This window comes from Arachis stenosperma, chromosome 5 (genome assembly GCF_014773155.1).
Source record: "Arachis stenosperma cultivar V10309 chromosome 5, arast.V10309.gnm1.PFL2, whole genome shotgun sequence".
In the NCBI taxonomy this organism is placed as follows: domain Eukaryota; kingdom Viridiplantae; phylum Streptophyta; class Magnoliopsida; order Fabales; family Fabaceae; genus Arachis; species Arachis stenosperma.
Genome location: NC_080381.1, coordinates 22,621,507 through 22,646,011, shown reverse-complemented (window position 1 = coordinate 22,646,011; position 24,505 = coordinate 22,621,507). Strand labels below are relative to the sequence as shown.

Here is a 24,505-nt window from a genome sequence, read left to right as displayed (position 1 = left end):
CAAGTTGAATGCCAACCTTACATTTTCCGGACTAAAATCTAAACATTTTCCCCGAACCATTGTAAGCCAATTCTTTGGGTCCGGATTCACACTTTGATCATGGTTCTTGGTGATCCATGCATTGGCATAGAACTCTTGAACCATTAAGATTCCGACTAGTTGAATGGGGTTGGTAAGAACTTCCCAACCTCTTCTTCGGATCTCATGTTGGATCTCCGGATATTCACTCTTTTTTAGTTTGAAAGGGACCTCGGGGATCACCTTCTTCATGGCCACAACTTCATAGAAGTGGTCATGATGCACCCTTGAGATGAATTTCTCCATCTCCCATGACTCGGAGGTGGAAGCTTTTGCCTTCCCTTTCCTCTTTCTAGAGGTTTCTCCGGCCTTAGGTGCCATAAATGGTTATGGAAAAACAAAAAGCAACACTTTTACCACACCAAACTTAGAAGGTTTGCTCATCCTCGAGCAAAAAAAGAAAGAAAAGAGTAGAAGAAGAAGAAAATGGAGGAGATGGAGGGGGCTTTGTGGTTCGGCCAAGGGGGAGAAGTAGTGTTTAGGTTGTGTGAAAATGAAGGAGTGAAGAAGGGTTTATATAGGGGTGGGGAGAGAGGTAGGGTTCGGCCATTATGGGTGGATTTGGGAGGGAAAGCGGTTTGAATTTAGATGGTAAGGTAGGTGGGGTTTTATGAAGGATGGATGTGAGTGGTGAAGAGAATGGTGGGATTTGATAGGTGAGGGGTTTTTTTTTTGGGAAGAGGTATTGAGGTGATTGGTGAATGGGTGAAGAAGAGAGAGAGTGGTGGGGATCCTGTGGGGTCCACAGATCCTGAGGTGTCAAGAATAGCTCATCCCTGCACCAAGTGGCGTGCAAAACGCCCTTTCTGCCAATCTAAACGCCAGGCTGCTGCCCATTTCTGGAATTTAACGCCAGCTTCTTACCCCCTTTCTGGCATTAAACGCCAGTCTGGTGCCCCTTTCTGGCGTTAAACGCCCAGAATGGTGCCAGACTGGGCGTTAAACGCCCATTTGCTACCCTTACTCGCGTTTAAACGCTAGCAAGTTTTTCTTCCAAGGTGTGCTATTTTTCTTTCTGTTTTTCATTCTGTTTTTGCTTTTTCAATTATTTTTGTGACTTCTCATGATCATCAACCTATAGAAAACATATAATAACAATGGAAAATAGATAGATATAGTAAAATTAGGTTGCCTCCCAACAAGCGCTTCTTTAATGTCAATAGCTTGACAGTGGGCTCTCATGGAGCCTCACAAATACTCAGAGCAATGTTGGAACCTCCCAACACCAAACTTAGAGTTTGACTGTGGGGGTTCAACACCAAACTTAAAGTTTGGTTGTGGCCTCCCAACATCAAACTGAGAGTTTGACTGTGGGGGCTCTGTTTGACTCTGTTTTGAGAGAAGCTCTTCATGCTTCCTCTCCATGGTTACAGAGGGATATCCTTGAGCCTTAAACACAAAAGATTCTTCATTCACTTGAATGATCAATTCTCCTCTGTCAATATCAATCACAGTCTTTGCTGTGGCTAGGAAGGGTCTGCCAAGGATGATGGATTCATACATCCACTTCCCAGTCTCTAGGACTATGAAATCAGCAGGGATGTAATGGTCTTCAATCTTTACCAGAACATCCTCTACAAGTCCATAAGCTTGTTTTCTTGAATTGTCTGCCATCTCTAGTGAGATTCTTGCAGCTTGTACCTCAAAGATTCCTAGCTTCTCCATTACAGAGAGAGGCATAAGGTTTATGCTTGACCCTAGGTCACACAGAGCCTTCTCGAAGGTCATGGTGCCTAATGTACAAGGTATTGAGAACTTCCCAGGGACCTGTCTCTTTTGAGGTAATCTCTGCATAGTCAAGTCATCCAGTTCTTTGGTGAGCAAACGGGGTTCATCCTCCCAAGTCTCATTACTAAATAACTTGTCATTTAGCTTCATGATTGCTCCAAGGTACTTAGCAACTTGCTCTTCAGTGACATTTTCGTCCTCTTCAGAGGAAGAATACTCATCAGAGCTCATGAATGGCAGAAGTAAATCCAATGGAATCTCTATGGTCTTAGTGTGAGCCTCAGATTCCCATGGTTCCTCATTAGGGAACTCATTGGAGGCCAGTGGACGTCCATTGAGGTCTTCCTCAGTGGCGATCACTGCCTCTTCTTCCTCTCTAAATTCGGCCATGTTGATGGCCTTACACTCTCCTTTTGGATTCTCTTCTGTATTGCTTGGAAGAGTACTAGGAGGGAGTTCAGTAACTTTCTTACTCAGCTGACCTACTTGTGCCTCCAAGTTTCTAATGGAGGACCTTGTTTCAGTCATGAAACTTTGAGTGGTTTTGATTAGATCAGAGACCATGGTTGCTAAGTCAGAGTTGCTCTGCTTAGAATTCTCTGTCTGTTGCTGAGAAGATGATGGAAAAGGCTTCCCATTGCTAAACCTGTTTCTTCCACCATTATTGTTGTTGAAACCTTGTTGAGGTCTCTGTTGATCCTTCTATGAGAGATTTGAATGATTTCTCCATGAAGGATTATAGGTGTTTCCATAGGGTTCTCCCATGTAATTCACCTCTTCCATTGATGGGTTCTCAGGATCATAAGCTTCTTCTTTAGATGAAGCGTCCTTAGTACTGCCTGGTGCAGCTTGCATTCCAGACAGACTTTGAGAAATCATATTGACTTGCTGAGTCAATATTTTGTTCTGAGCCAATATGGCATTCAGAGTATCAATCTCAAAAACTCCTTTCTTCTGATTCGTCCCATTGTTCACATGATTCCTTTCAGAAGTGTACATGAATTGGTTATTTGCAACCATTTCAATGAGTTCTTGAGCTTTTGCAGGCGTCTTCTTCAGATGAAAAGATCCTCCAGCAGAGCTGTCCAATGACATCTTGGACAGTTCAGACAGACCATCATAGAAGATACCTATGATGCTCCATTCAGAAAGCATGTCAGAAGGACACTTTCTGATCAATTGTTTGTATCTTTCCCAAGCTTCATAGAGGGATTCACCTTCCTTCTGTCTGAAGGTTTGGACCTCCACTCTAAGCTTACTCTATTTTTGAGGTGGAAAGAACTTTGCCAAGAAGGCATTGACTAGCTTTTCCCAAGAGTTCATGCTTTCTTTAGGTTGAGTCCAATCATATCCTAGCTCTGTCTCTTACAACAAAAGGGAATAGCATAAGTCTGTAGACCTCAGGGTCAACCCCATTGGTCTTGACAGTGTCACAGATTTGTAAGAATTCAGCTAAAAACTGATGAGGATCTTCCAATGGAAGTCCATGGAGCTTGCAATTCTGTTGCATTAGAGAAACTAATTGAGGCTTAAGCTCAAAATTATTTGCTCCAATGGCAAGGATAGAGATGCTTCTCCCATAGAAGTCGGGAGTAGGTGCAGTAAAGTCACCCAGCACCTTCCTTGCATTGTTGGCATTGTTATTATTTTCGGCTGCCATGTCTTCTTCTAGTTTGAAGACTTCTGTTAGGTCCTCTCCAGAGAGTTGTGCTTTTGCTTCTCTTAGCTTTCGCTTCAAGGTCCTTTCAAGTTCAGGATCATATGAAAGAGAAGAATGTCAGAGGAAAATATGAAAGAGAAGAGAACAAGAAAATATGGAATCCTCTATGTCACAGTATAGAGATTCCTTGAAATGTCAGAGGAAAAGAAGAATGGAAGGAGGAGGTAGAAGAAGAAGAATTCGAACTTATCAAGAGAGATAGAGTTCGAATTGTTGATAGTGGAGGAGTGTTAGTTCTTAAATAGAAGGATGTGAGAAGAGGGGAAGAATTTTCGAAAATAAATTAAGAGTTTTTGAAGAAATTTTGAAAAATTGAAGAATGATTTTCGAAAATTAAAGTTGGGAAAGAAATAAAGTGATTTTTGAAAAAAATTTTGAAATTAGAAATCAAAAAGATATGATTGAAAATTATTTTGAAAAAGATGTGATTAAGAAGATATGATTGAAGAGCTATGGTTTTAAAAAGATATGATTGAGAAATAATTTAAAAAGATTTGATTTTGAAAAATTATGAAAACTTGAAAAAAAAATTTGAATTAAAAATAAAATCTTCCCTCTTGTGTCATCCTGGCATTAAACGCCCAGAATGGTATCCATTCTGGCGTTTAACGCCCAAAACTCTACCTTTTTGGGCGTTAAACGCCCAGACAGGTACCCTGGCTGGCGTTTAAACGCCAATTTTCCTTCTTCACTGGGCGTTTTGAACGCCCAGCTTTTTCTGTGTAATTCCTCTGCTACATGTTCTGAATCTTCAATTCTCTGTATTATTGACTTGAAAAGACACAAATTAAATTTTTTTTTTTGAATTTTTAAGGATGAGGAATAATCAAAATGCAACTAAGATCAAATAAACAATGCATGTAAGATACCAAACTTAGAAGTTTGTATACTATTGACACTAACAAATTGAGAATGCATATGAGAAACAACAAAACACTCAAGACAAGAGAATTTAAAGATCAGAGCAAGGAAATCATCAAGAACAACTTGAAGATCAATGAAGAACATAATGCATGTAATTTTCGAAAATTAGAAGAAAAAAGACATGCAATTGACACCAAACTTAAATTTAGACACTAGACTCAAACAAGAAACATAGAATATTTTTGATTTTATGATTTTATAAATTTTTTTGGATTTTTCGAAAATTATATGGAAAAGAAAAATAAGGATTTCAAAATTCTTAATGAGAATTTCCAGGAATCATGCAATGTTAGTCTAAAGCTGCAGTCTAAAAAGATTAGACATGGCTAGCTGGTGGACGAAATTGTGATCACTTGTTCTTTTATACTTTAAGGATGTTTACTCTTAGGGCACTGTTTATTTTCTTAACTTGAATTCACAACTCCGTTCAACTAACCAGCAAGTGTACTGGGTCGTCCAAGTAATAACCTTACGTGAGTAAGGGTCGAATCCACAGAGATTGTTGGCATGAAGCAAGCTATGGTCACCTTGCAAATCTCAGTTAGGCAGATTAAAAAGGTAATTATGATTATTGGATTGTAAATAAAAAGGAATAATAAAAGGGATAGAAATACTTATGCAGATTCATTGGTAGGAATCTCAGATAAGCGGAATGGAGATGCTGTAGAGCTCTCGGACGCCTGCTCTCCCACTGCTTCTACTCAATCCTTCTTACTCCTTTCCATGGCAAGCTTTGTTTAGGGGTTCACCATCAGCTGTGGCTACTTTCATCCTCACGGGAAAATATCCTATGCGGCTGTCACTCGCACAGCTAACCAGTCTGGAGGCATCACCCATGGTTGATAGCTACATCCCATCCTCGCAGTGAAAGCTAATGCTCACGCACTCTGTCACAGTACGGCCAATCACCGGTTGGTTCCCTCCCCTACTGGAATAGAATCCCTCTTTTGCGTCTGTCACTAACGCCCAGCAGGTTACAGGTTTGAAGCACGTCACAGTCATTCATTACCGGAATCCTACTCGGAATACCACAGACAAGGTGAGACTTTCCGGATTCCCAGGATCCTACTTGGAACACCATAGACAAGGTTGGACTTTCCGGATCCTCATAAATGCCGCCATCTATCTAGCTTATACCACGAAGATTCTGTTGGGGAATCTAAGAGATACACATTCAAGCCTTGTTGCATGTAGAACGGAAGTGGTTGTCAATCACGCACGTTCATCAGTGAGAATAGTGATGAGGGTTATCTAACTCATCACATTCATCATGTTCTTGGGTACGAATGAATATCTTGGAATAAGAATAAGATAGAGATTTGAATAAAAGAAAATAGAACTTCATTAATCTTTGAGGTACAGCAGAGCTCCACACCCTTAATCTATGGTGTGCAGAAACTCCACCGTTGAAAATACATAAGTAAGAGGTCCAGGCATGGCCGAATGGCCAGCCCCCTCCATGATCAAGTGACCGAATGATAAAAGACTTGAAGTGGTCAAAAGATGGTCAAAAGATGTCTAATACAATAGATAAATGTCCTATATATACTAGACTAGCTACTAGGGTTTACATGAGTAAGTAATTGATGCATAAATCCACTTCCGGGGCCCACTTGGTGTGTGCTTGGGCTGAGCTTGATCAATACACGAGCAGAGGCTTCTCTTGGAGTTGAACTCTGAGTTATGACGTGTTTTGGGCGTTCAACTCCGGATAATGACGTTTTTCTGGCGTTTAACTCCAGACAGCAGCGTGTACTTGGCGTTCAACGCCAAGTTACGTCGTCATTCTTCGAATAAAGTATGGACTATTATATATTGCTGGAAAGCCCTGGATGTCTACTTTCCAACGCCGTTGAGAGCGCGCCAATTGGAGTTCTGTAGCTCCAGAAAATCCATTTCGAGTGCAGGGAGGTCAGAATCCAACAGCATCAGCAGTCCTTTTGTCAGCCTTTTTCAGAGTTTTGCTCAAATCCCTCAATTTCAGTCAGAATTTACCTGAAATCACAGAAAAACACACAAACTCATAGTAAAGTCCAGAAATGTGAATTTAGCATAAAAACTAAGGAAAACATCCCTAAAAGTAGCTCAAACTTACTAAAAACTATATAAAAACAATGCCAAAAAGCGTATAAATTATCCGCTCATCACAACACCAAACTTAAATTGTTGCTTGTCCCCAAGCAACTGAAAATCAAATAGGATAAAAAGAAGAGAATATACTATAAGGTCCAAAATATCAATGAATATTAATTTAATTACATGAGCGGGACTTGTAGCTTTTTGCTTCTGAACAGTTTTGGCATCTCACTTTTTCCTTTGTAGTTTAGAGGTATTGGCGTCTCTGGGGGAACTTTAGAATTTGGGATAGTGTTATTGACTTTCTTAGTTAAGCATGTTGATTCTTGAACACAGCTACTTATGAGTCTTGGTTGTGGCCCTAAGCACTTTGTCTTCCAGTATTACCACCGGATACACAAATGCCACAGACACATAACTGGGTGAACCTTTTCAGATTGTGACTTAGCTTTGCTAAAGTCCCCAGTTAGTGGTGTCCAGAGCTCTTAAGCACACTCTTTAGCTTTAGATCACAACTTTAACCATTCAGTCTCAAGCTTTTCACTTGGACCTTCATGACACAAGCACATGGTTAGGGACAGCTTGATTTAGCCGCTTAGGCCTGGATTTATTTTCCTTGGGCCCTCCTATCCAGTGATGCTCAAAGCCTTGGATCCTTGCTTTAAAATTTTCGCCATTTTTTTTTTTGCTGCTTTTTCTTGCTTCAAGAATCAATTTCATAATGTTTTTCAGATCATCAATAACATTTCTCTTTGTTCATCATTCTTTCAAGAACCAACAATTTTAAACACTCATAAACAACAAGATCAAAAGATATATGCACTGTTCATTCATTCATTCAGAAAACAAAAGCATTGTCACCACATCAATATAATTAAACTAAATTCAATAATAATTTCGAAAGTTATGTACTTCTTGTTCTTTTGAATTAAAACATTTTTTCTTTTAAGAGAGGTGAAGGACTAATGGATTTTATTCATAGCTTTAAGGCATGGTTACATACTAATGATCATGAAATGAAGACACAAAACATAGATAAACACAATAATTAAAAACCGAAACAGAAAGAAATAAAGAACAAGGAATGAATCCACCTTTAGTGGCGTCTTCTTCTTGAAGGACCAATGATGTTCTTCAACTCTTCTATGTCCCTTCCTTGCCTTTGTTGCTCCTCTCTCATTGCTCTTTGATCTTCTCTTATTTCTTGGAGAGTGAGGGCGTGTTCATGGTGTTCCACCCTTAGTTGTTCCACATTATGGCTCAAATCCTCTAAAGAGGTACTGAGTTGCTCCCAATAGTTGTTGGGAGGAAAGTGCATTCCATGAGGCATTTGTTGATGATGAACTTCCTCATGTTCTCCTTGGGGGCCGTGAGGGACTTCCCTTGTTTGCTCCATCCTTTTCTTGGTGATGGGCTTGTCTTCTTCAATGGAGAAATCTCCATCTATGATAACTCTGGCTGAATAACATAGATGGCATATGAGGTGGGGGAAGGCTAGCCGTGCCATGTATGAAGGCTTGTCAGCAATTTTGTAGAGTTCATTGGATATGACTTCATGAACCTCTACTTCCTCTCCAATCATGATGCTATGAATCATGATGGCCCGATCCACAGTAACTTCAGATCGGTTGCTTGTAGGGATGATGGATCTTTGGATGAACTCCAACCATCCTCTAGCTACAGGCTTGAGGTCCAGTCTTCTTAGTTGGACTGGTTTGCCTTTGGAGTCTACTCTCCATTGGGCGCCTTCCACACAAATGTCCATTAGGACTTGGTCCAACCTTTGATCAAAGTTGACCCTTCTAGTGTAGGGGTGTTCATCACCTTGCATCATAGGCAAATGAAACGCCAACCTCACATTTTCCGGACTAAAATCCAAGTATTTCCCCCTAACCATTGTGAGATAATTCTTTGGACTTGGGTTCATACTTTGATCATGGTTTCTAGTGATCCATGCATTGGCATAGAACTCTTGAACCATTAAAATTCCAACTTGTTGTATGGGGTTGGCTATGACTTCCCAACCTCTTCTTTGAATTTCATGTCGGATTTCCGGATACTCATTCTTCTTGAGTTTGAAAGGGACCTCATGGATCACTTTCTTCTTTGCCACAACATCATAGAAGTGGTCTTGGTGGCTCTTGGAGATGAATCTCTCCTTATCCCATGACTCGGAAGTGGAAGCTTTTGCCTTCCCTTTTCCTTTTCTTGAGGAAACTCCGGTCTTGGGTGCCATTGATGGTGAATGAAAAATAAAAAGCTTAGGCTTTTTACCACACCAAACTTAAAATTTGCTCGTCCTCGAGCAAAAAGAAAAGAAGAGTAGAAGAAGAAGAAGAGAATATTGAAAGAGAGGGAGAAGAGTGGGTTCGGCTATATGAGAGAAGAAGGGGTTTGTGTTGTGTGAAAATGAAGAAGAAAGGAAAGGTATTTATAGGGAGAGGGTGGGTTGGGTTTCGGCCATTTTGGGTGGGAAAGGGTGGGAAATTGAATTTGAATGTAATGGAGGTAGGTGGGGTTTATGGGGAAGAGGGGTTGATGTGAATGGTGAATGGGGTAATTGGGAAGAGGAATTGAGGTGATAGGTGAAGGTTTTTGGGAAGTGTGACATTGAGAATGAGATTTGGATTAGGAGAGTGTGATTAGGATTAAAAGAAAAGGTAGGTGGGGATCCTGTGGGGTCCACAGATCCTGAGGTGAAAACAAATACCATTCCTTCACCATATAGGCATGTAACATGCCTTCATGCATCATCCTGGCGTTCAAACGCCCATTGGTGCATGTTCTGGGCGTTAAACGCCCATGTAATGCATGTTTCTGGCGTTGAACACCAGTTTCATGCTTGTTTCTGGCGTTCAGCGCCAGATTGTCCTCTGTGTGCGCATCCTGGCGTTTAACGCCAGGTTGTTGCTTGTTTTGGGCGTTCAGCGCCAGAATGGTGCTCTGTTCTGTCGTTGAACGCCAGATAGATGCACCTTACTGGCGTTGAACGCCAGCCTGTGCTGCCTCCAGGGTAAAAAAATTTTTTCTTCTGTTTTTGACTCTGTTTTTAATTTTTTTGATTTTTTTCGTGACTCCTCATGATCATGTACCTAATAAAACACAAAAATAACAAAGAAACAAAATAAAATAAAATTAGATAAATAAAATTGGGTTGCCTCCCAACAAGCGCTTCTTTAATGTCAATAGCTTGACAGTGGCTCTCATGGAGCCACAAGGTGATCAGGTCAATTTAAGTGTGGTATTCCCAACACCAAACTTAGAGTTTGGATATGGGGTTTGAATACCAAACTTAGAGTTTGGTTGTGGCCTCACAACACCAAACTTAGAGTTTGACTGTGTGGGCTCTTCTTGACCTTGAACTGAGAGAAGCTCTTCATGCTTACTCTCTTCTGTCACAGAGGGTTGGCCATGTGTCTTAAACACAAGGTAGTCCCCATTCAATTGAAGGACTAACTCACCTCTGTTGACATCTATCACAGCTCCTGCTGTGGCTAGGAAAGGTCTTCCTAGGATGATGCATTCATCATCTTCCTTCCTAGTGTCTAGGATTATGAAATCAGTAGGGATGTAAAGGCCTTCAACCTTTACTAGCACGTCCTCTACTATTCCATAAGCTTGTCTCACTGACTTGTCTGCCAGTTGTAATGAGAACAAGGCAGGTTGTACCTCAATGATTCCCAGCTTCTCCATTACAGAGAGTGGCATAAGATTTATCCCTGACCCAAGATCACATAGAGCTTTTTCAAAGCTCATGGTGCCTATGGTACAAGGTATTAGGAATTTTCCAGGATCTTGTTTCTTTTGAGGTAAAGTTTTCTGAATCCAAGTATCTAGTTCACTAATGAGCAAGGGAGGTTCACTTTCCCAAGTCTCATTACCAAACAGCTTGGCATTCAGCTTCATGATAGCTCCTAAATATAGAGCAGCTTGCTCTCCAGTCACATCTTCATCCTCTTCAGAGGAAGAATAGTCCTCAGAGCTCATGAATGGCAGAAGGAGATTTAATGGAATCTCTATGGTCTCTAGGTGAGACTCAGATTCCTCAGGATCCTTAATAGGAAACTCCTTCTTGCTTGAGGGACGTCCCAGGAAGTCTTCCTCACTAGGATTTTCGTCCTCCTCCTCCCTAGTGCATTCGGCCACTTTGATTAAATCAATGGCCTTGCACTCTCCTTTTGGATTCTCTTCTGTATTGCTTGGGAGAGTACTGGGAGGAGTTTCAATAACTTTCTTACTCAGCTGGCCCACTTGCGCCTCCAGATTTCTAATGGAGGATCTTGTTTCATTCATGAAACTGAAAGTGGCCTTTGACAGATCAGAGACTATATTGGCTAAATTAGAATTGTTTTGTTCAGAGTTCTCTGTCTGTTGCTGAGAAGATGATGGATATGGCTTACTATTGTTCAGCCTTGTACGTCCACCATTATTAAAACCTTGTTGAGGTTTTTGTTGATCCTTCCATGAGAAATTTGGATGATTTCTCCATGATGAGTTATAGGTGTTTCTATAAGGTTCACCTAAGTAATTAACCTCCGCCATGGCAGGGTTTTCAGGATCATAAGCTTCTTCAGAAGCTGCCTCTCTATTACTGTTGGATGCATGTTGCAATCCATTCAGATTTTGAGAGATCATGTTGACCTGTTGTGTCAACACTTTGTTCTGAGCCAGTATGGCATTCAGAGCATCAATTTCAAGAACTCCTTTCTTTTGAGGTACCCCATTGTTCATGGAATTCCTCTCAGAAGTATACATGAACTGGTTGTTTGCAACCATGTCAATGAGTTCTTGAGCCTCTTCAGGCGTTTTCTTCAGGTGGATAGATCCACCTGCAGAATGGTCCAATGACATTTTCGAAAATTCAGAGAGACCATAATAGAATATATCTAATATGGTCCATTCTGAAAACATGTCAGATGGACATCTTTTGGTCAGCTGCTTATATCTTTCCCAAGCTTCATAGAGGGATTCACCATCTTTTTGTTTGAAGGTTTGAACATCCACTCTCAGCTTGCTCAGCTTTTGAGGAGGAAAGAACTTATCTAAGAATGCAGTGACAAGCTTATCCCATGAGTCTAGGCTATCCTTGGGTTGTGAATCCAACCACACTCTAGCTCTGTCTCTTACAGCAAAAGGGAAAAGCATGAGTCTGTAGACTTCAGGATCAACCCCATTCGTCTTTACAGTCTCACAGATCTGCAAGAATTCAGTTAAAAACTGATAAGGATCTTCAGATGGAAGTCCATAAAACTTGCAGTTTTGTTGCATTAGAGCAACTAGTTGAGGCTTAAGCTCAAAGTTATTGGCTCCAATGGCAGGAATGGAGATGCTTCTTCCATCAAACTTGGACGTTGGCTTTGTGAAGTCACCAAGCATTCTCCTTGCATTATTATTATTTTCGGCCATCACCTCTTGTTCTAATGTTTCTGAAAGGTTACCTTTAGAATAATTTAATTTAGCTTCTCTTAATTTTCTCTTCAGAGTCCTTTCAGGTTCTGGATCAATTTCAACAAGAGTGCCTTTATCCCTGTTCCTGCTCATATGAAAGAGAAGAGAACAAGAAAAGAAGAGGAATCCTCTATGTCACAGTATAGAGATTCCTTTATGTTAGTAGAAAAAGAAAGGGGTAGAAGAATGAATAATGAAATCGGTTTTATGGATGAAGAGAGGTGAAGAGAAGTGTTAGTAATTAAATAATTAAATAAAAGGAGAAAAGAGGAGGGAGAATTCGAAAATAATTTTTGAAAAAGGGGTTAGTAATTTTCGAAAATTAGAGATAAAATGTAATTAAAATTAAAACATGAAACAATTAATTAATTAAAAAGAATTTTTGAAAAAGAGAGAGACATTTTCGAAAATAGAAGAGGAAAAAGTAGTTAGGTGGTTTTGGAAAAGATAAGAAACAAACAAAAAGTTAGTTAGTTGATTGGAAAAGATTTGAAATTAAAATTGAAAAAGATAAGAAGATAGTAAGTTAGATAAGATATTTTGAAATCAAACTTTGAAAAAGATAAAATTTTTGGAAAAGATAAAATAAAAGATAAAAAGATTTAATTTAAAAATTTTGAAATTATTTACTTCACTAACAAGAAATTACAAGATAAGATTCTAGAACTTAAAGATTGAACCTTTCTTAACAAGAAAGTAACAAACTTCAAATTTTTTTGAACCAATCACATTAATTATTAGTGAATTTTCGAAAATTACATATAAAGATAAGAAAAAGATTTTGAAAATAATTTGAAAAAGATTTTTGAAATTTTTCGAAAAATAAAAAATGAAAAAGATATGATTTTTGAAAAAGATTTTGAAAAGATAAGATTTTTAAAATTGAAATTTTGACTTGACTTGTAAGAAACAACTAATTTTGAAAATTTTTGACTAAGTCAATCCCAAAATTTCGAAATTTTGGAGGGAAATAAGGAAAAGATATTTTTTTGATTTTTGAATTTTTAATTATGAGAGAGAAAAACACCAAAAATACTTTATGCATGAAATTTTTAGATCAAAACCATGAATGCATGCAAGAATGCTATGAATGTCAAGATGAACACCAAGAACACTTTGAAGATCATGATGAACATCAAGAACATAATTTTGAAAAATTTTTGATGCAAAGAAAACATGCATGACACCAAACTTAAAAATTTTTAATGCATGGAAAATATGAATGCAAAAATGCACATGAAAAACAACAAACAACACAAAACAAGAAATCATCAAGATCAAACAAGAGGACTTATCAAGAACAACTTGAAGATCATGAAGAATACTATGAATGCATGGGATTTTCGAAAAATGCAAGAAAAAATTTTAAAAGCATGCAATTGACACCAAACTTAAAAATTGACTCAAGACTCAAACAAGAAACACAAAATATTTTTGATTTTTATGATTTTCTAATTTTTTTGGATTTTTATTAATTATTTTCGAAAATAAAGTTTTGAAAAACGAAAAATAAAAGAAAATTTTTGAAAAAGATTTTTGAAAAGAAAATTACCTAATCTGAGGAACAAGATGAACCGTCAGTTGTCCATACTCGAACAATCCCCGGCAACGGCGCCAAAAACTTGGTGGACGAAATTGTGATCACTTGTTCTTTTATACTTTAAGGATGTTTACTCTTAGGGCACTGTTTATTTTCTTAACTTGAATTCACAACTCCGTTCAACTAACCAGCAAGTGTACTGGGTCGTCCAAGTAATAACCTTACGTGAGTAAGGGTCGAATCCACAGAGATTGTTGGCATGAAGCAAGCTATGGTCACCTTGCAAATCTCAGTTAGGCAGATTAAAAAGGTAATTGTGATTATTGGATTGTAAATAAAAAGGAATAATAAAAGGGATAGAAATACTTATGCAGATTCATTGGTAGGAATCTCAGATAAGCGGAATGGAGATGCTGTAGAGCTCTCGGACGCCTGCTCTCCCACTGCTTCTACTCAATCCTTCTTACTCCTTTCCATGGCAAGCTTTGTTTAGGGGTTCACCATCAGCTGTGGCTACTTTCATCCTCACGGGGAAATATCCTATGCGGCTGTCACTCGCACAGCTAACCAGTCTGGAGGCATCACCCATGGTTGATAGCTACATCCCATCCTCGCAGTGAAAGCTAATGCTCACGCACTCTATCACAGTACGGCCAATCACCGGTTGGTTCCCTCCCCTACTGGAATAGAATCCCTCTTTTGCGTCTGTCACTAACGCCCAGCAGGTTACAGGTTTGAAGCACGTCACAGTCATTCATTACCGGAATCCTACTCGGAATACCACAGACAAGGTGAGACTTTCCGGATTCCCAGGATCCTACTTGGAACACCACAGACAAGGTTGGAGTTTCCGGATCCTCATAAATGCCGCCATCTATCTAGCTTATACCACGAAGATTCTGTTGGGGAATCTAAGAGATACACATTCAAGCCTTGTTGCATGTAGAACGGAAGTGGTTGTCAATCACGCGCGTTCATCAGTGAGAATAGTGATGAGGGTTATCTAACTCATCACATTCATCATGTTCTTGGGTACGAATGAATATCTTGGAATAAGAATAAGATAGAGATTTGAATAAAAGAAAATAGAACTTCATTAATCTTTGAGGTACAGCAGAGCTCCACACCCTTAATCTATGGTGTGCAGAAACTCCACCGTTGAAAATACATAAGTAAGAGGTCCAGGCATGGCCGAATGGCCAGCCCCCTCCATGATCAAGTGACCGAATGATAAAAGACTTGAAGTGGTCAAAAGATGGTCAAAAGATGTCTAATACAATAGATAAATGTCCTATATATACTAGACTAGCTACTAGGGTTTACATGAGTAAGTAATTGATGCATAAATCCACTTCCGGGGCCCACTTGGTGTGTGCTTGGGCTGAGCTTGATCAATACACGAGCAGAGGCTTCTCTTGGAGTTGAACTCTGAGTTATGACGTGTTTTGGGCGTTCAACTCCGGATAATGACGTTTTTCTGGCGTTTAACTCCAGACAGCAGCGTGTACTTGGCGTTCAACGCCAAGTTACGTCGTCATTCTTCGAATAAAGTATGGACTATTATATATTGCTGGAAAGCCCTGGATGTCTACTTTCCAACGCCGTTGAGAGCGCGCCAATTGGAGTTCTGTAGCTCCAGAAAATCCATTTCGAGTGCAGGGAGGTCAGAATCCAACAGCATCAGCAGTCCTTTTGTCAGCCTTTTTCAGAGTTTTGCTCAAATCCCTCAATTTCAGTCAGAATTTACCTGAAATCACAGAAAAACACACAAACTCATAGTAAAGTCCAGAAATGTGAATTTAGCATAAAAACTAAGGAAAACATCCCTAAAAGTAGCTCAAACTTACTAAAAACTATATAAAAACAATGCCAAAAAGCGTATAAATTATCCGCTCATCACTAGCCAAGCTTCAGCAGGAGATTACATTCAAGAGCTAAATTGATGAGAATCAATCAGCTTTTGTGATGATAAGAACATCACATTGAAACTCTAGAATTCATTCTTAAGAACTCTGAAGAACAAAATAAAATAAAATTACCTAATCTAAGCAACAAGATGAACCGTTAGTTGTCCAAACTCGAATAATCCCCGGCAACGGCGCCAAAAACTTGGTGTTGTTGCCGGACCAAACTTGGCATTGTTGTTGCTGGAAACAAATGCAAAATTATTGTTCATTTATTCCCCGGCAACGGCGCCAAAAACTTGGTGCACGAAATTGTGATCATCAATGGCACCATCAACATGGTACGCTCAATTGTAATCTCAACTCCTTATCACAACTTCGCACAACTAACCAGCAAGTGCACTGGGTCGTCCAAGTAATAAACCTTACGCGAGTAAGGGTCGATCTCACAGAGATTGTTGGTATGAAGCAAGCTATGGTCATCTTGTAAATCTCAGTCAGTCAGATTCAAATGGTTATGGAGGATTAATGATTAAAAGATGAATAAAACATAAAATAAAGATAGAGATACTTATGTAATTCATTGGTGAGAATTTCAGATAAGCGTATGGAGATGCTTTGTCCCTTCCGTCTCTCTGCTTTCCTACTGTCTTCATCCAATCCTTCTTACTCCTTTCCATGGCAAGCTGTATGTTGGGCATCACCGTTGTCAATGGCTACAGTCCCGTCCTCTCAGTGAAAATGTTCAACATGCTCTGTCACAGCACGGCTATTCATCTGTCGGTTCTCGATCATGTCGGAATAGAATCCAGTGATTCTTTTGCGTCTGTCACTAACGCCCCACAATCGCGAGTTTGAAGTTCGTCACAGTCATTCAATCCCTGAATCCTACTCAGAATACCACAGACAAGGTTTAGATCTTCCGGATTCTCAAGAATGGCCGCCAATGGATTCTAGCTTATACCACGAAGATTCTGATTAAGGAATCCAAGAGATATACATTCAAGCCTTGTTTGCATGTAGAACGGACGTGGTTGTCAGGCACGCGTTCATAAGTGACAATGATGATGAGCGTCACATAATCATCACATTCATCATGTTCTTGGGTGCGAATGAATATCGTAGAACAAGAATAAGCTGAATTGAATAGAAGAACAATAGTAATTGCATTAATACTCGAGGTACAGCAGAGCTCCACACCTTAATATATGGTGTGTAGAAACTCTACCGTTGAAAATACATAGGAACAAGGTCTAGGCATGGCCGAGAGGCCAGCCCCCAACGTGATCTAAGATAGCATAAGACTGATCAAAGATATGAAAATACAATAGCAAAAGGTCCTATTTATAGAGAACTAATAACCTAGGGTTTACAGAAATGAGTAAATGACGTAAAAATTCACTTCCGGGCCCACTTGGTGTGTGCTTGGGCTGAGCATTGAAGCTTTCATGTGTAGAGACTTTTCTTGGAGTTAAACGCCAGCTTTTGTTCCAGTTCGGGCGTTTAACTCCAGCTTTTGTGCCAGCTCCGGCGTTAAATGCCAGAATTCTTGAGCTGACTTAGAATGCCTGTTTGGGCCATCAAATCTCGGGCAAGGTATGGACTATTATATATTGCTGAAAAGCCCTGGATGTCTACTTTTTAACGCAATTAAGAGCGTGCCAATTGGGCTTCTTTAGCTCCAAAAAATTTACTTCGAGTGCAAGGAGGTCAAAATCCAACAGCATATGCAGTCATTTTTCAGCCTCTGAATCAGATTTTTGCTCAGGTCCCTCAATTTCAGCCAGAAAATACCTGAAATCACAAAAAAAACACACAAACTTATAGTAAAGTCCAGAAAAGTAAATTTTAAGTAAAAACTAATAAAAATATAATAAAAACTAACTAGAATACACTAAAAACATACTAAAAACAATGCCAAAAAGCGTATAAATTATCCGCTCATCAGCTACCATCTGTCCTCTCCATGAAAATGGTCCAACTACGGGTTTCGTAGGGCTAATCATCTATTGGTTCTCACTCGTGCTGGAATAGGATCCATTGATCCTTTTGCACACTGTCACTGCGCCCAACATTTGTGAGTTTGAAGCTCGTCACAGTCACCCCTTCCCAGATCCTACTCAGAATACCACAGACAAGGTTTAGACTTTCCGGATCTCAAGAGTGCTGCCAATTGATTCTAGCTTATACCACGAAGACTCTGGTTTCATGAATTTGAACATTCTGTTGTCAGGAGAGGCAATCAAACTCGTGAACCAGGAACCCAAGAGATACACACTCAATCTAAGGTAGAACGGAAGTGGTTGTCAGGCACGCGTTCATAAGTTGAGAATGGTGATGAGTGTCACGGATTATCACATTCATCATGTTGAAGTGCGAATGAATATCATAGAATAGAAACAAGCGTGGTTGAATAGAAAACAGAAATAATTGCATTAATCCATCGAGACACAGCAGAGCTCCTCACCCCCAACCATGGGGTTTAGAGACTCATGCCGTAAAAGATATAAATTCAGATGTAAAATGTCATGAGGTATAAAATGAATCTCTAAAAGTAGTTTTTATACTAAACTAGTAACCTAGGTTTACAGAAAATGGGTAAACTAAGATAGATAGTGCAGAAATCCACTTCCGGGGCCCACTTGGTATGTGTTTGGGCTGAGCATTGAAACTTTCACGTGCATAAGCTAATCCTGGCATTAAACGCTAGCTTTGGTGCCAGTTTGGGCATTTAACTCTAGCTTTTATACCAGTTCTGGCGTTTAACACCAGAAAAGGGTAGAAAGTTACCGTTAAAACGCCAGTTTGCGCTATCAAATCTCGAGCAAAGTATGGACTATTATATATTTCTGGAAAGCCCAAGATGTCTACTTTCCAACACAATTAATAGAGCGCCAATTGGGCTTCTGTAGCTCCAGAAAATCTATTTCGAGTGCAGGGAGGTCAGAATCCAACAGCATCTGCAGTACTTTTTCAGCATCTGAATTAGATTTTTGCTCAGGTCCCTCAATTTCATCCAGAAAATACCTAAAATCACAGAAAAACACATAAACTCATAGTAAAATCTAGAAATGTGGTTTTTGCATAAAAACTAATAAAAATATACTAAAAAGTGACTAAAGCATACTAAAAACTACATGAAAATACCACCAAAAAGCGTATAAAATATCTGCTCATCAGTCATCAGGATGCATTTGTATTTGATTGTAACTGGAATAGGCGTCCATGAAACTTAGTACTTAATATCCTGAGGTGTTGTCCACCAGTCTATCAATGTTCAGCAATGGATAAGAATCCTTCGAGCAAGCTTTGTTCAGATCTGTAAAGTCCACACACATGCACCATTTCCCCGAGCTCTTCTTAACCATTACCACGTTCGCTAACCATGATGAGAAGCAAATTTCTCGGATGAAACCTGCATCAAGTAATTTTTATGTTTTTGTAGTTGCTGCTTTTCTTCTTTCTGTGCCCAGATTTTGTTTCTTTTGTCTTATAAGTCGGGCATTATGGTTGACTGCTAGCTTGTGGCATATAAAGTTCGGATCAACCCTGGCATGTTGGCAAGTGTCCATACAAACAGGTCAAAGTTGGACTTTAATGTGTCAATCAGCTTTTGTTTTGTTCCGCCAGAGAAAACTGAGCCGATGTTAGTAAACTGGTCTGTTTTCCTAAGTTGTACCTTCTCTAGGTCATCCGTTGGGGCAGGACGACTGTTGCTGTTCCTTGGATCTAGCTCGACCAAGGTTGGAATGCTTTTCGAGTTGTAAACAGAATGGACCCTTGTGATAATCTCCTTTGGGTTGACTTTCAAACCCGCATTGTAGCATTGTTTAGCCTCCTTGTGGTCTACATGGACTATTGCTATTATGTTATCCTACACCGAAAACTTAACACAAAGATGAACTGTAAAGATAATGGCTCCAAAGGAGTTAAGGGACGGACGCCCCAAAATAACATTATAAGGACTTGCACAGTCGACTACTAAAAATTAAATATCTTGGGTTTTTGAGTTCGGAGACTCCCCTAGCGTCGTTCTCAGTCATGCATAACCTGATACAGGGACTTTTTCCCTGGAGAATCCTACCAATTCCCCAGGTGATGGTTGTAGTGCTTTGTCGCTGAGTTGCATCTTCTTAAAGGTGGAGTAGAATAAGACGTTGGCGCTACTCCCCGGGTCGAGTAGAACCTTTTTTACTATTAGTTCTCCCATGTGTATTGAGATCACCACCGGATCGTCCAAGTTTGGGCATTGCAACTTGAAGTCAGATGCGTCGAAAGTGATTTGGGTTGTTGGAGCCGAAGTTTGGGTCCTTTGCTGAGACCTCCTATTATAACTTCTCTTCCTAGTTGTACTGGTTGCTCCTCCTCTTGCAAAGCCACCTAAAATGTAGTTTATCACTCCTTTAGATGTAGGAGTTTCGACTAGTCCATACCAGGTTCCTTTTTCTTTGTGGTCGGAGCTATAGTTCGGTTTGTCAGTATCTCTTAATTCCTTCTGGCTCCTGGAAATGACATATTTATACAGTAGGCCTTGTCTTGCTAATCTTTTCAATAAGTCTTTGGCTACTACGCGTTCGTCAGTGGTATGGCCATACTTCTGGTGAAATGCGCAATGCTTGCTTCTGTCTACATACTTTTGGTCCTAATATATGTCTTCTTTGCTCTGTGGTCATATTAGTTTGTTGTGCAATATTTCCTTAATGATGTCTTCTCTTTTGGTATTGAATTTGGTGTATGAGTCAAACTTTGGTGTTAATTTGAAAGGTTTTTTGGGGTCCTTACTGTGAGATCTGGGAGGTTTCTCCTCTTCCTTTCGAGATAAGGGTCTTTCTTTTCTCCAAGCTTTGCGTAATTCTTCAATTTTAATTTGCCCGGTTGCCTTGTCTCTGAATTCCTCCAATATCTTTGACTTTGCAACTGCTATTGCTTCCTGAAATTCCTAGGTCAGAGGCTACTTTTTATCGCGTGCAATTGTACTTCCGAATTAAGGTATGGGATTTCCATGGCCGCTTTTGTGAAGCGCATCATGTAATCCTTCAAACTCTTATGTTGTTCTTGTTTGATTGTACTGAGATAGTCTGAATCTCGTACATAGATTTTGGATGCTGCAAAGTGGTTTATGAACAACTTTGTGAATTTGTCAAAACTTGATATTGAACTTTCAGATAAGTTAGAGAACCATAATAAAGCATCTCCATCTAGAAAGGTTGGAAAAGATTGGCATAAGATGGGATCAGAGTCACTATTAAGAAACATCATAGATTCGAATTTTGTGACATGAACTTTAGGGTCTCCGATCCCCTTTTACGGCGTTAAAGCCATTAGAAGTGTAAAATGTTTAGGCATTTTAAAAGTCATTATTTCTTCTGAGAATGGGCCAGTCCGTCGTCTTTCTATTTTGGGAGGTGTTTCCCATATCTTCACGTTTGATTCTAACTGTCGTTCCTCGTGGAGGTCGGCATTTGCCTTTTTGTCGTTCTTTTCTTCGCCATTGTTCTGCATTGTTGTTAATAATTCGGCCATTTTTTGGTTTTCTACCTGTAGAACGGCGTTAGCATCCAAGAGTTCGGCATTAGTTGGGTTGGCCTGAGGAGTCACTAAATGATCCGTCATGTTTCGGCTTTTGAAAAGAAAAGAAAGCACATGTCGATTATAGTAGTGTTAGATCAAAATTGGAAGCGAGGCGGTGGACCAACGGTAGGTGCCAAATGTTCTGGCAAGGATACTCTTCTCCGAGGTATAGCTCGGTTCCGCTCTTTCCGTCACTATAACGTCTCGGCTTGGAAGCGTAGCACCCTTGCGAACTTGAACCCGAGCGTGGTACCTGCAAAAAGGAGTCCGACGCTCAAGTCAGTGAAGAATTACTTAAAAAATGAGTATATAGTTAGTGGGTTGATGTTTTATGATCTGTCCTGTATTGTCATCCCTCAACATGATTTATAGTTCGTGTGAGGTTGAATTATTCTTCGGTTGGTACCGAGATCTTCATGGCCGACGCCAGTGTGAGATATTTAGGGGAGAGGTTTAGTGGGATAGAGTTTTGTTACGTTGAATAGTTTGATTTTGATATGATCGAGGTATATGCCGGTTTTTTCTGATGTATAAGGGATACGGTACACCATGTTATCACGAGTGTCGTAGAAGCTAGCAAGTTCACAGTTGCGCAGCTCATGCAAGGTGATCTTTGGTTGGCTGAAACCGGGGTTAACTTCATTTCAGGCCTCTAAACTCCATTGTATGTGTATTTTATGCTGCTGCTCGTGAAATAAAATAAAGCTCTTCCACTGTATGTAGTTTACACTTTACATAACCTTGTAGCAGCTATCAGCCTTGAAATGCATCATATATATATTACCAAAGATAGAGAGGCTCGAACCCGTGACCTTTTAGGTAAGTATGGGGAGACTATGCCATTTGAGCTATAGCTCGTTGGCATGCATCATATATATTTAGAGAATAAGGATTATTCAAATGATATTGGCTTAGTTAATGGATGGAACTATTTAATTAGTCTTCCATGGACATTGGACAAACTAGATAACAGATGGGAAGAAGAGATTAGAAAAATCAAAATTTACATATACTTTTATTGATATCATATACTATTGAACACACAATAATATTGCATTATACATATAGAAAAAGCAACAATTAGTAATAATAATATCAAAATTAAAAAATTGAACTTAATTATTGGTTTTTTATTTCTTTAAGTGATAAACTCATTTTTACTTATAAATATTCAGTACGTTGACAAGTCTACCTACAAAAAATCGTAACTGATTTTGTACCTATGAAGTAGGAATTTTGATAGACAAAATTACTCAAACCTTAAAAAATTATTCAAAATTCCTAAACTATCCCTTATAATTAACATACCTCACCTCTAATTCCAAACCCTAACCTCGTACCATCACTACTCAAATTTTTCCTTATCCAACTCTCATCCCTTAGCTTCTGTAACGGCTATTACTACTACTGCAACCACCATTATCACCTCTTCTTTACCATCACCTTCATGTGACCTTGTCGTTGTTATTGAAAATCATGTATTTGAAGGTTCTTTTGCCATAAAACTTAGATGCTCTCTTTGATTTCATGTCATTATGATATGCTAGTAATTCTTGACGGCGCTATTTGTTCTTTCTGAGAACAGTCTCGCTATGAGGACTCATTTATTATCGTAAATGTAGTGTGGTGCGCGAAATTGTGATCAATACAACTTCGCACAACTAACCAGCAAGTGCACTGGGTCGTCCAAGTAATAAACCTTACGTGAGTAAGGGTCGATCCCACGGAGATTGTTAGCATTGAAGCAAGCTATGGTCATCTTGTAAATCTTAGTCAGGCAAACTCAGATGTATATGGTGATGAACGAAAATAACATAAAAGATAAGGATAGAGATACTTATGTATATCATTGGTGTAAGAGCTTCAGACCAGTGTATGAAGATGCCTTCCCTTCCGTCTTTCTGCTTTCCTAATGCCTTCATCCAATCCTTTTCTTACTCCTTTCCATGGCAAGCTCGTGTAAGGTTTCACTGTTGTCAGCAGCTACCTCCCATCCGCGCAGTGAAAGCTAATGCACACACTCTGTCACAGTGCTGCCAACCACCGGTTTGGTTCCCTCCCCTACCGGAATAGAATAACTCTTTTGCGTCTGTCACTAACGCCCAGTAGGTTACAGGTTTGAAGCACGTCACAGTCATTCAATCATTGAATCCTACTCAGAATACCACAGACAAGGTTAGACCTTCCGGATTCTCTTGAATGCCGCCATCAGGTCCTGCCTATACCACGAAGATTCCGAAGAATCCAAGAGATATTCACTAAGCCTCGGATGCTTGTAGAACAAGAATGGTTGTCAGTCACCTTGTTCATGGGTGAGAATGGTGATGGGCGTCAATCATCACCTTCATCATGTTGAAGAACAAGTGATATCTTGGATAAAGAACAAGCGGAATTGAATGGAAGAACAATAGTAATTGCATTAATACTCGAGGTACAGCAGAGCTCCACACCTTAATCTATGGTGTAGAAACTCCACCGTTGAAAATACATAAGCATAAGGTCTAGGCATGGCCGAATGGCCAGCCTCCCAATGATCTAAGATAGCATAAAACTCAAAGATAGCTACCAAGATGTGTTTTTAAATACAATAGTAAAAGGTCCTACTTATAGAAAACTAGTACATAGATGGGTAAATGACATAAAAATCCACTTCCGGGCCCACTTGGTGTGTGCTTGGGCTGAACAATGAAGAAATTTCGTGTAGAGACTCTCCTTGGAGTTTAACGCCAGCTTTAGTGCCAGTTTGGGCGTTTAACTCCCAATTAGGTGCCAGTTCCAGCGTTTAACGCTGGGATTTCTTGAGGTGACTTTGAACGCCGGTTTGGGCCATCAAATCTTGGGCAAAGTATGGACTATCATATATTGCTGGAAAGCCCAGGATGTCTACTTTCCAACGCCGTTGAGAGCGCGCCAATTGGGCTTCTGTAGCTTCAGGAAATCCGCTTCGAGTGCAGGGAGGTCAGAATCCAACAGCATCTGCAGTCCTTTTGAGTCTCTGGATCAGATTTTTGCTCAGGTCCCTCAATTTCAGCCAGAAAATACCTGAAATCACAGAAAAACACACAAACTCATAGTAAAGTCCAGAAAAGTGAATTTTAACTAAAAACTAATAAAAATATACTAAAAACTAACTAGATCATATCAAAAACATACTAAAAACAATGCCAAAAAGTATACAAATCATCCGCTCATCACAACACCAAACTTAAATTGTTGCTTGTCCCCAAGCAACTGAAAATCAAATAAGATAAAAGGAAGAGAATATGCAATGAATTCCAAAAACATCTGTGAAGATCAGTATTAATTAGATGAGCGGGGCTTTTAACTTTTTGCCTCTGAACAGTTTTGGCATCTCAATCTATCCTTTGAAATTCAGAATGGTTGGCTTCTTTAGGAACTTAGAATCCAGATAGTGTTAATGATTCTCCTAGTAAAGTATGATGATTCTTGAACATAGCTATTTATTGAGTCTTGGCTGTGGCCCAAAGCACTCTGTCTTTCTAGTATTACCACCGG

At 39.6% G+C, this 24,505-nt stretch overlaps 1 non-coding gene and 1 pseudogene across 1 annotated transcript; both read left to right on the top strand.

Annotated features, from left to right (window-relative positions):
* Positions 1 to 21,645, top strand: part of LOC130980569 (pectinesterase-like) — a 35,443-nt pseudogene extending 13,798 nt beyond the window's left edge.
* Positions 2,956 to 3,063, top strand: LOC130983481 (small nucleolar RNA R71). Its single transcript, XR_009087468.1, has one exon. It is a non-coding gene; the product is annotated as a small nucleolar RNA R71 (small nucleolar RNA).
* Positions 21,646 to 24,505: the final 2,860 nt, after the last annotated feature.